The 12,410-nt window shown below is 38.3% G+C and overlaps 1 protein-coding gene across 11 annotated transcripts in view; it reads left to right on the top strand.

Annotated features, from left to right (window-relative positions):
* LOC104106969 (histone-lysine N-methyltransferase ATX2-like) overlaps positions 1-12,410 on the top strand; it is a 69,961-nt gene that overhangs the window by 39,261 nt on the left and 18,290 nt on the right. For 6 of the 11 annotated variants that reach the window (XR_011411301.1, XR_011411302.1, XR_011411300.1 and 3 more), the window contains exon 25: positions 11,943-12,032. The gene's annotated coding sequence lies outside the window, so the exon portion shown is untranslated. Of the gene's footprint in view, positions 1-9,986; positions 10,038-10,968; positions 11,228-11,942; positions 12,308-12,410 lie in introns of those variants that run through there. The other 5 variants (XR_011411298.1, XR_011411297.1, XR_011411296.1 and 2 more) reach the window with 5 other exon arrangements.

The raw sequence follows: 12,410 nt of genomic DNA, 5'->3' as shown, positions 1-12,410 counted from the left end.
TCACACCGTCTCGCGTCTCGTCGATCAATACAATATCATCTGCAAATAGCATACACCACGGCACCTCTCCTTAGATGTGGCGCGTCAGTACGTCTATCACCAGAGCAAACAAAAAAGGGCTGAGTGCCGATCCCTGATGCAACCCGATCATAACCGGAAAATGTTCTGAGTCCTCACCTACCGTCCTCACTTGGGTCTTTACTCCATTATATATGTCCTTAATCAACCTAACGTAGGCAACATGTACACCTGTAGCCTCCAAATATCGCCACAAAACCTCCCTCGGAGCTTTATCGTACGCCTTTTCTAAGTCGATGAACACCATATGCAAGTCCTTCTTTCTCTCTCTATGCTGCTCCATCAATCTCCTAACAAGGTGGATGACTTCTATAGTCGAATGTCCTGGCATAAACCCAAACTGGTTCTCGGAAATAGACACACTCCTTCTCACCCTTAGCTCTACCACTCTCTCCCAGACTTTCATACTATGGCTAAGCAGCTTGATACCCCGATAGTTATTGCAATTTTGGATATCACCTTTGTTCTTGTATACAGGAACTATCGTGCTCCACCTCTACTCTTCGGGCATCTATTGCGTTCTAAAAATGACATTAAATAACCTAGTGAGCCACTCCACGCCTGTCTTGCCCGCACTCTTCCAAAACTTCGCTGGGATTTCATCCGGCCCTGTCGCTTTGCCTCTGCTCATCTTACGCATAGCCCCCTCAACTTCATCAACTCTAATCCGCCTACAGTACCCAAAGTCACAGTGACTCCCGGAGAGTTCCAAATCACTCAGTACAATGCTTATGTCCCCCTCCCTGTTCAAGAGATTATGGAAGTAGGTTTGCCATCTCCAACGGATTAGCCCCTCATCCAATAAAACTCTTCCTTCTTCGTCCTTGACGCACTTCACTTGGTCCAAGTCACGCGCCTTGGCCAACCTGAACAACCTCTTATCCCCACCTCGGCCCTCGAGTTCCTCATACAAACGACTAAAAGCTGCAGTCTTGGCCGCCGTAGCTGCTAGCTTTGCCTCTTTCTTAGCCAACTTATAATGCTCCCAATTCGCCCTCTTCTTCTCCTCATCTACACTTTCGACTAGCTTCAGATACGTTGTTTTCTTGGTTTTCACTTTTCCTTGCACCTCTCCATTCCACCACCAGTCTCCCTTGTGACCACCAGAGTAATCCTTTGAGACCCCTAATACCTCTCTCATAGCTTCCCAAATGCACCGCGCAGTCGTGGTCCACATAGCGCTTGCGTCCCCACTACTCCTCCAAGCCCCCATAGTCACCAGCTTGGCCCCCAACTCCTTCGATAAGGAAACTTTGGAGTTACTTGCACCTTGATCTAACATTTGTTAGTATAACCTCTGTTACGCTGACCTTTTGTTGTTTTTTTTTCTTTAAAGTCTACTGTTGCTTGTCTTTTCGGGGTGCCACTCGATGATCAATAAGACATTCTGTTGTTTGCATTGCCTTTGTCATAGTGTCAACCCTTTGCTGTTGCAGTTGCATGCTGGAGCAATCCTTATCCCCCAAGTCATAATATTGAACACGAGTGAAAAACTCCCCACATACATATACAACACAACTCCCGAAAATTTCCATGTGCAATGTACTTTACATTCTCTTGTTGAATTGTTTACGGATGGCCGCTTTGAGTTCCTTCCATGTTTTTAGGGTCTTTTCACAATCCGAATGTTTTATGCTACTCGCCACCAAAGCTTGGCATTACTTACTAGGTACTTGGCGACATCGGTCACCTTCTTGTTTCCAATCCATCACCAACCGCAAAATATTGATCGACGTAGAAAAAGAAAGTTTCTCGCCACCAAAGCTTGGCATTACTTACTAGGTACTTGGCGACATCGGTCATCTTCTTGTTTCCAATCCATCACCAACCGCAAAATATTGATCGACGTAGAAAAAGAAAGTTTCGATGACTTTGGATTTCGACCACTGTTGTAGGATTTGAGTTCAAGTACCTTAATTTTCTACTGCATCAGTGCGTCATATCGTCCAATAACAACTCCAAGTTAGCTTTTAGCTTGGGTACTGTGCATGTGAGGTGCTTCAGTTCCTCAATTACTTGCACATTTGCAATGTGATCGGCTTGATTTTTCTAGCCACGTGTCATGATAAGAAGTGATGAGCGTTACAATGTATCCCCCGTTTGAGTGTCGAGCTTATGCCCTTGTATCAATTGTCACAACACGTGTTCTCGAGGTGTCTTGGGAGGGCGACGTAAGACAAAGGAACAAATTTTTTGTGATTGTTTTCTTCCAATTGAAAGCCGCTCAGCACGATAGACTGGATTGTCAATAACCGTACAGGAAAGCCAATGTCTAGATCTCAGAGTAAACAAGAGAATTGAATAAAAGTTTGCTTGTATTAATGAGAGCGTCGACTATAAGAAATCCAACCTGGTACTAGGAAGGAGAGACACCTAACACAAAATTTGAATGATTGTTGAAAACTCTGACTATTAGACCTTTCCTTTATACTCCCTCCGTTTCAATTTATGTGAACCTATTTCCTTTTTAGTCCGTGCCAAAAAGAATGACCTCTTTCTTTATTTGGAAACAATTTACCTTTATGCAATAATTTATAGCCACACAAAATATATGTGCCTCATTTTACACCACAAGTTCAAAAGTCTTCTCTCTTTTCTTAAACTATATGCCCAGTCAAATGGGTTCACATAAATTAAAACGGAGTGAGTATATGTTTTGAAAAATAAATGCAAGTTACAGGAAATGACATACATAAGCTTAAACATAATGTAAATACATGAAGTAAAGCTAATTTATATTTACATTTCAACTCAAGTGTATAGTGAGAAAAGGAGATGACATGCAAACAACCATACATTAGGTGGTGGGTATTAAAAGGTGCTAACCAATTAGCATTTCAAGAAAAACTATAGGCGAAGGGAGCCTGGCCTCGACCACAAGAATCTTGGTGGTGGAATGATAAGGTACAAAGATTTATTAAGGCAAATAGACAGTATTATAGGAAGTTGTCAAAAACAGATGATGAAGAAGCCTTAGAAGAACATAATAAAACTAGGAGGGAAGCTAAGAAGACTATTAGTAAAGCTCGAGAAGAAGCTCTAGATAGCTTGTACCAAAAGCTAAGGACACGAAGAAGGGGAGAAAGAAATGTTTAGACTAGCACGACTGAGAAGAAGGATTTAAACCAGGTGAAGTGTATTAAAGACGATTCTCAATAAGTGTTAATAGAGTATAACAAGATCAAAGAGAGATTGAGAGGCAATTTTAATCTATTATTTAACTCGAACCAAGAGAATAACATTTTAGACCTCCGCACGTCTATGTACAATAGAAGCTTTAGCTACACTCGTAGAATTAGGCCGACAATGGTAAAAAAAAATGCCATGAAAAATATGAGGATTAAAAAAGCTTGGGGTCCGATAGTATCTCTATAGAGGTTTGGAAGCGTCTTGGAGAGATTGGAGTGAAATGGCTCACCAAGCTATTCAATGCTATGCTAAGAAGCAATAAATGCCCAATGAGTGATGAGAACACCAATTTATAAGAACAAAGGAGATATTCAAAATTCTGCAAACTTTTGTGGTATTAAGCTCATGAGTCATACGATGAAACTTTAGGAAAGAGTAATAAGGCGTAAACTTAGGAATGAGGTAACCCACACAATACAACATGAGTTCACATGGTTTATGCTATTCGCTAATGATATTGTATTAATCGACGAAACTAGTGAGGGTATCAACCACAAGCTTGAATTATCGAGAAGCATCTTAAAGACTAAGAGTTTTAGGATGAGTAGAATCAAGATTGAATACATGCACTCTAGAGATTACCGTGCCAAAATGCAAACAATTTAGGTGTCTTGGCTCGTTTTTTCAAGAGAATGGAATAATAGATGAAAATGTTACTCATTATTAAAACCCAATGGTTGAAATGGAGAAGTGTTACTGGTATTATGTGATAGAAGGGTGTATACCAAAGTGAAAGTTAAGTTCTATAGAACAATTATACGACCGGGAATGTTAAATGGCGGTGAATGTTAGGCCGCTAATGTCCAACATATCTACAAGATGAGTGTTGAAGAGACGTGGATGCGAGGATGGACGTGCCATCATACAAGATAAGATAAGAGAAAAAATAATCAAATTTGTCATGATGTGCAATTAGCACGCATTGAGGATAAAATGAGAGAATGTTGCTTTAGATGGTTTAATCATGTCTTGTGTCTCTCAACATATGCACCGATCTGCAGGTGTGAAAATATAATAAATGAAGGTGTTATAAGAGGACACGGTAGACCTATAATCACGTGGAAATAAGTGTTGATTAGCATGATTTCATGAGATTTGATTTAAGAGTGTTGATTAACATGATTTCATGAGATTTGATTATATTTAGGAGATCTGATTTTATTTTATTTGATTTGATAGCTGGATTGATTGCCTCTCTATTCCTCTGGGGTAGGGGTAAGGTATGCGTACACTCTACCCTTCTCAGACCTCACTAGTGGGATTCTCCTGGGTTGTTGTTGTTGTTGTTGTTATAGCTGGATTGATTGTATAGATTTATTTTATTTTCTTAATTAGCATTAGGAGCTTTGTATAAATTCCCTTGCTCATGGGATGTAAACACAAATAGAAATAGAAGAAGCCTTTTCTTCTTCTAAAAAATCTACATGGTATCAGAGCCATTGCTGCCTTTTTGAGGTGAGTTATTTCCCTCGCAGCACTAGGGTTCTCTTTTTATCAAAGAGGTCGAGTTTTCTCTCTTGGTGGTTGTCCGCAACACAAACTCCTGGACGGTTTTGTTTTTGGAATTTTCTTTTCTATTAGGGTCGCTGGAACATTCCGAGCCTATCCCTACTAGTTTTGATTTTTCTGTTCACCAGGAGTTAAGGTTCCGTCGAGACAGATTTGGTTTTCGGCTAGGCAGAATGTTTCTGAGCAATTTTCTTTAGATTTCTTTATGATTGGGCATAAAATATGGAGACATTCAAGGAGATGGTTTATGTAGAAATCTTGTCTTCGGATGAAATTTAACTTCTTCGCCGCCTCCTAGCCAAACTTGACTACGCTAATATTGCCACATCCAATTATGTACAATCAAGTACTGCCTTTGTTGCTCACCTTAATTTTTGGATTGTTGATTCTGGTGCAAATAGTCACATGACATGCTCTTTTAAAGGCATTCAAAACTATTCTCTGTGTTCCAAAGGAGATAATGTTAAAATAGCCAATGGTTCTTTAACACCTATCTGTGGAAAAAGGTACTGTTGTTTGTACTCCTAATATTAGACTATCATCCGCGCTCCATGTCCCTCAGTTCCCTGTCAAAAAGCTCTAAAATGTAAAATCGAGTTCTTCCCCGATCATTGTTTTTTTCAGGATCTTCAAACAGGGAAAAAGATTGGCAGTGGTAGATTGCGTGATGACTTGTATATATTAGATGGACTTCAAAACTCTGGTCAAGCCTTTTTTGGGGAAAGTAAGGATGTCAACCAAGAAATAAGACGCGGCATAGACGGTTAGGACATCTATCATTCTTTGTTTTGAAGAAGTTATATTTCGATTTTTTTTTCAAGGACTCAATGTGAATCTTTGTTCTATGATGCGTGTGAATATGGCAAGCATATTTGAAACTTTATCCTGTGAGTTATAATAAAAGCACAACTCCGTTTATGACTAGTCATTCTGTTGTATGAGGTCCTACTCACACTGTTTCTTTGTCTGGTAGTCGATGGTTTGTTACTTTCATTGATTGCTGCACTAGGATGACTTGGGTACAACAACAACAACAAACCCAGTATGTTCCCACCAGGTGGGGTCTGGGGAGGGTAGTTTGTACGCAGACCTTACCCCTACCTAAAAGGTAGAGAGACTGTTTCCAATAGACCCTCGACTCAGGAAAGTAATAAGAAGAAGTGGATAGCAAGAAAGGAAGAAAGAGGGAAGAGAAAAGAAAAAGGGAGATATAAAGGATAATTAGTACCAAATACTAGCAACAAGGGATACAATACCTGAAGCGAACAAAACCACATAACGTAATAAAAAGCTAAGAATATGAAGGGACATGCGTACTACTAAGACTATCGGTGAGCAACTAAAAACTACCCACTAACCTTCTACCTTAATTCTCGACCTCCACACCCTCCTATCAAGAGTCATGTCCTCAGTAAGTTGGAGTAGCGCCATGTCCTGTCTAATTACCTCTCCCCAGTACTTCTTAGGCCTACCTCGACCTCTCCTCAAACTCGCCATGGCCAACCTCTCACACCTCCTAACAAGGGCATCAATGCTTCTTCTCTTAACATGTCCGAACCATCTCAGCTTCGACTCCCGCATCTTGTCCTCCACGAAGGCTACTCCCACTTTGTCTCGGATAACTTCATTCTTAATCTTATCTCTCCCGGTATGCCTACACATCTATCTCAACATCCTCATCTCTGCTACTTTCATCTGCTAGATGTGGGAGTTCTTGACTGGCCAATACTCAGCTTCATACAGCATAACTAGTCGAACCACCACTCTATAAAACTTGCCCTTAAGTCTTAGCGGCACGTTCTTATCACATAAAACACCGGAAGCGAGCCTCCACTTCATCCAATCCGCTCCGATGCGATGTGCGACATTTTCGTCAATCTCCCCGTTACCTTGGATAATAGACCCGAGATACTTAAAACTCGCTCTCTTGGGGATAACTTGAGCATCAAGCTACCTTTACGTCTGCTTCATGGGTCCCGTCACAGAATTTGCACTCCAAGTATTCTGTTTTGGTTCTACTCAATTTGAAACCTTTAGACTCCAAGGTTTGTCTCCAAACCTCCAACCTCGCGTTATATTTGTTAAAAACCAAAAGTGAAGTTTTCTCTTGTTTTCAGTCATTTCATAAGATAATTTGTACTCAGTTTGATGCTAAAATAAAAATCTTGAGAACTGACAATGGCGACGAATACATGGATAAAGGATTTAGTGCTTATTTGGAGTCCAATGGGATAGTCCATTAGACTAGTTGTCCTTACAAGAGTGAACAAAATGGGGTAGCTGAAAGAAAAAATAGGCATATGTTAGAAGTAGAATGATCTTTTATGTTCACAATGCATCTACCCAAACCTTACTGGGGATGCTATTCTAGCGGTTGCTTATCTTATCAACAGAATGCCACTTAAACCCCTCAATTTTCAAAGTCCTCTGGAAGCTTTAAAGGGTAAGAATGAATATAATGTTCCTCCAAAGGTGTTTCAGTGTGTTTGCTTTGTCCAAACTAGAAATTTTGGAAAACTTGATCCTAGAGCTATAAAGTGTGTTTTCATTGGGTATTCTTCGACACAGAAAGGCTACAAATGTTATCATACTCCATCCAGGAGATCTTTTGTTAGCATGGATGTTACCTTTTGAGAATCTGAGCCCTATTTCAGTATTACCTCATCACCTCTTCAGGGAGAGAGCAGCAAGGAGGAAGAGGTGATTTTACCTAGTTCCGTTACTGGACCTCTTGATGACATTGTCACACGGGAAAGTGAAATTGGAGAAAACATTCAAGGGGAGACTATTGGGCGTTTGGATAGGCCTGATTTGAAAACTTACTCAAGGAGAAATAGAGTAGAAGAAGCCATCATGCAATCTACCGAAGCTTAACCTTCTTCTATTGGTGAGTTCAGTTAACTACATTTCCTAAGGAGTTAAATATGCCTATTGCTCACAGAAAATGAGTCAGATCTTGCACCACCATACACTCTTTATCTAATTTTATCTCCTATAATTCTTTGTCTCCATTCTATAGAGCCTTTGCCTTCTCTATTTCTTCTGTGTCTATTTCCCAGAATTGGAGGGATGCTTTTGCAGATCCTAATTGGAAGCAAGCTATGATTAAAGAAATGAAGGCCTTTTCAAAAAATGATACTTGGCAACTTGTCACTTTACCACCAGACAAGAAGTTGGTTGGTTGCAAATGGGCCTTCACTGTGAAGCACAAAGCTGATGGCTCAATTGAAAGATTCAAAGCAAGATTGGTGGCTAAGGGATTCACTCAGACTTATGAAGTGGATTATCGAGAGACATTTGACCATGTTGCTAAGATGAACACTATTAGAATTCTTTTGTCTTATGCAGCTAATCTTGATTGGGACTTGCAACAGTTTGATGTGAAGAATATTTCTTCATGGAGACTTAGCAGAAGAGGTATGTATGGAGATTTCTCCCGGGTTTGATACTGCATAGAGTCGGGGAAAGGTATGCAGATTGAAGAAAGCCTTGTACGGACTGAAGCAATTACTCAAAGCTTGGTTAGACAAATTTAACAAGGCAATGATCTCCTTCGGTTACCGACAAAAAAATGTTGATCACACCCTCTTCATAAGACATCAAACGGGTAAACTCGGTCTTCTCATAGTCTATGTTGATAACATATTAATGATAGGAGATGACAAAAATGAGATGATTCGATTGAAAAAGTTGTTGGTACAAGAATTTGAGATCAAGGATCTAGGAAAATTGCACTACGTCTTGGGAATTGAGGTTGCTAGATCCAAAAAAGGAATCTTTATTTCTCAAAGGAAGTATATTCTGGATCTTTTGAAAAAACTGGTATGACAGGTTGCGGACCTACAGAATCGCCCATTGAAAGCAATCACAAGTTACAAAGCGGAGTTGGAGAGTCAGTTGATAAGGAGAGATATCAGAGATTGGTTGGAAGACTCATTTATCTCTCTCACACTAGACTAGACATAGCCTATTCAGTTAGCCTGATGAGTCAGTTCATGCATGATCCTCGATATCCTCATATACAAGTTGTCTTTTACATTTTGCGGTATCTGAAGTTTGCTGATCTGCTCTAGGGAAAAGTCTATTTTTCTCCAAACATGATCACCTCCAAATAGAAGCCTTTACATACGCGGATTGGGTTGGATCTCTAGATTACAGAAGATCAACATCGGTTATTGTACGTTCGTAGGAGAAAACTTGGTTACTTGGAGAAGTAAGAATCAAAGTATAGTAGCTAGATCAAGTGCGGAGGCAGAATATAAAGCTATGGCCCAGGGTGTTTGCGAAGTGCTTTGGCTACTAAAGCTACTATAGGAATTGAGACTGTCTGAAAATGGAAAACTTTCCTTGTACTGTGACAATAAGCCTGCCATCAGTGTAGCTCATTATCCAGTCCAGCATGACCGTACAAAGCATATGGAAATTTACCGACACTTCATCAAAGAAAAAGTCACAACTGGTGTCTTCAGTTTGTTTTACGTGCCATCGGAAAAATAGCTAGCTGATGTGTTTACCAAAGGTCTCAACAAGTGAGCTTTCCATACTTTGAGTTGCAAGTTGCGCATATGCGACATCTTTGCACCAACTTGAGGGTAAGTGTTGATTAGCATGATTCAAGGAGATTTGATTAGCACGATTTCTAGAGATTTGATTATATTTAGGAGATCTGGTTTTATTTGATTTGATTTGATAGTTGGATTGATTGTATAGATTTCTTTTATTTCCTTAATTAACATTAGGAGCTTTGTATAAATTCCCTTGCTCATGGGATGTAAACACACACAGAAATACAAGAAGCCTTTTTTTTCTTCTCAAAAATCTACAATAAGTTCTCTTAAAAAACCTAAAAATCCTTAGAATCAATGCAAACTTAGCTTAAGATAAGGCATAATGAAAGAAAAAGATTCATATAGGTGATACTTACTGGTTAAGAATAGGCTTTCAATTTGTTAGAGAACTTTTAATATTATTACTATTTTTCTTATTATTATTACTCATATATATATAATAATTTAATAAAGGCTTTCAATTTGTTAGGAATAGGCTTTCAATTTGTTAGAGAACTTATGTATATATTATTACTCACTGCTATTATTTTATTTTGGCATAATGATGATATGAATGGAGCTTATAAAGAAAGAAGTGAGGATTCGTTCCGCCGACCTCTACTTTTTTGGGACTAAGGCGAGATTGTTGTTTGTTATTTATAGGAAAAATATAGTTGGTGGGAAACAAATACATTGGGGTCTCTCTTGTAGCAGGTATGCAACCTTTCAAGAATCAACTAGTAGTACTGAGAACACAATTCATTTCCACATGCATATAGACTACTTTATTTCAAATATACCGCGTAATGAAAAAAATCAGTGGCGTATTAGCCATAGAAGGACATCCTAAGTGTAGCGGTGGAATCCATTCTTTTCAGCTGAAAAATGGAATTAGCGCACTACAATTTTGTTGGTGTTTTGTTTTGGTTTTTAGTTTCAATGTTATAGAACCAAATTCTTCTAGTTTTCTTTGGTTCCTTCAGTTTTATTTCAAAATTTTAAATAGACTTTTGTTTTTTGTTTCATGTTAACTTAACCATATAAACAGAATGCTACCCCTCTATGAAGAACAAAGCTTCCAAAATGTTATTATATTTGTGTCAGGTCAATTGTATCCAACCACATATATTTCATGTTTTAGGTATATTTTTCCAACAATTTCTGGATGCTTGTATTGTATTTCTATTTTCTTTGTCTGATCATTGAACATTTATGCCATGTTCAAATACGACTTTCTTTTCTCATTCGAGTTTTAAAGTTCATAGAGGAGTATTAAGTATGAAAGAACAAATTCAAATAAAAGAGATGCATATTTTAATTATGTTGTTAGGAATTTCTTATGGGACCGGCTCATTAGGATCAAAATGCTTGTAGCAGGCTGATGGTTATATTTCAGAGATTCATATTTTAATTATGTAGTTAGGAAGTGCTTATGGGACCAGCTCATTAGGATCAAAATGTTATAGCAGGCTGGTGGTATTGACTGTCTTTAGAGGTGGTTTCTGAATGCTTAGGGCGCAATAGTTGCAGCATATACGCCTGTTATAAAGTCCTTTCACCATATTCCTCTTTAACACTGTTATGTTGTTGATCTGGAAGACTGTCACACTTGCATGTAAGACTGATGATTTCTTTGATCAAGCAGACCAATCTTCAGAAGCTGGATTTGTTGTTTCCATGCAGTGTGGAAGCTGTCATCTGGATATCTCGTCATGCCATTTTAAAGGCTGTATTTTGTGACCTTCCTTTTAATTGAAGTCTATATCTTGGTGCTGTCTTTAGAGTGGAGTGAGAGTTGCACCGGGAGATTGAAGAATGGATGATAAATTTTAGTGATACAGCAAGACTACGTGGATGATGAAATACTCTTCGATGGTTAAGAGTGGAGTATCAAAAACTTACTTGTAAGAGGTTTTAAGTTTTTCAATTATTGATTTTTCACGAAGTGCATAAAACTGAAAGAGCACAGGTGATCTTAGAATCTTAGATATGACTTCACTGGGTATGTTTCGTACTTTTATTGGAGATATTGAAGGAGTATCTTGACACAGTCAATGATCTTATTGAATTTTCCACTAAGTTTCAGCATAATTATTTTTATGTTGGCTGTTGATGTTGCCAATTATTTTTAAAGGTAAGTTCTACAGAGTGGTGGTTAGACCGATTATGTTGTATGGGGCAGAGTGTTGGCCAGTAAAGAATTCCCATATCCAGAAGATGAAGGTGGCAGAAATGAGAATGTTGAAATTTGTAATCTTGATATTCAAATTGAAATGGGAGAAGTAACGTATTTCTGAGCTTGTTCCCTTTTATGACTTCTCTATTTTAGTCAAATATGGTCAAATCTTTCCCTAGGTGCAATTTTAGTTTGCCCCTAAAGCTCCATCTTGTTAAAGTAATTTGATTTTCTGGGTCACTTCTTAAGTTACTAAAAGGTGTATTAGTTACTGTCATATGGACAAATAAACACATAACGACCAGACTTCCTTTTGTTATATTATCCCAAAAACTTTAGTTGCTGTATTCCCTGTTATCTAAATTTTACTTGGTTTTTGATTTGCTCTTTTACATATTTATATCTTTATGCTTGTTCTGATTCCGATCAAACTCCATATGCAGTCTCAAGAATGTCCATTTTTAAAGCCACAGGGTGCGAAATCTGAACCAAATCACTAGAGCACGGTGCCTCAAATCTCTTCATATGCTCAGGTGAAGTATCACACTATTGTATCATCTATTCATCTACTGAACTCTTGTTCTGAAATGTGGTTTTGATAAATTATATAAATTGATTAGACATACATGTTATATATTGAGAAGTGTCTATAAGTGTTTCACATAAAAAAATTCACTAAATACATATAAAAAGTATAAAATAAGGAGATTGGGATGTAAGATAGGTTTTCCATGCATTCGCTTAATCTTTTTTCCTTTTTTCTTTTGCACATGGCATCAAAACATTGTGAAAATTCGCTCATTGTGCATTTATCAACAATGTGTGCTAGAGAAATCTCATCACTATGCAATTTTCCGGTGGCTATGAGTGATACCCAAGGTGCCTTTTTTTGTGTGAGTGTTGTGCTTCAA

Source organism: Nicotiana tomentosiformis, chromosome 9 (assembly GCF_000390325.3).
Source record: "Nicotiana tomentosiformis chromosome 9, ASM39032v3, whole genome shotgun sequence".
In the NCBI taxonomy this organism is placed as follows: domain Eukaryota; kingdom Viridiplantae; phylum Streptophyta; class Magnoliopsida; order Solanales; family Solanaceae; genus Nicotiana; species Nicotiana tomentosiformis.
The sequence above is the reverse complement of the archived record's forward strand: the minus strand, read 5'-3'. Positions and strand labels throughout refer to the sequence as shown.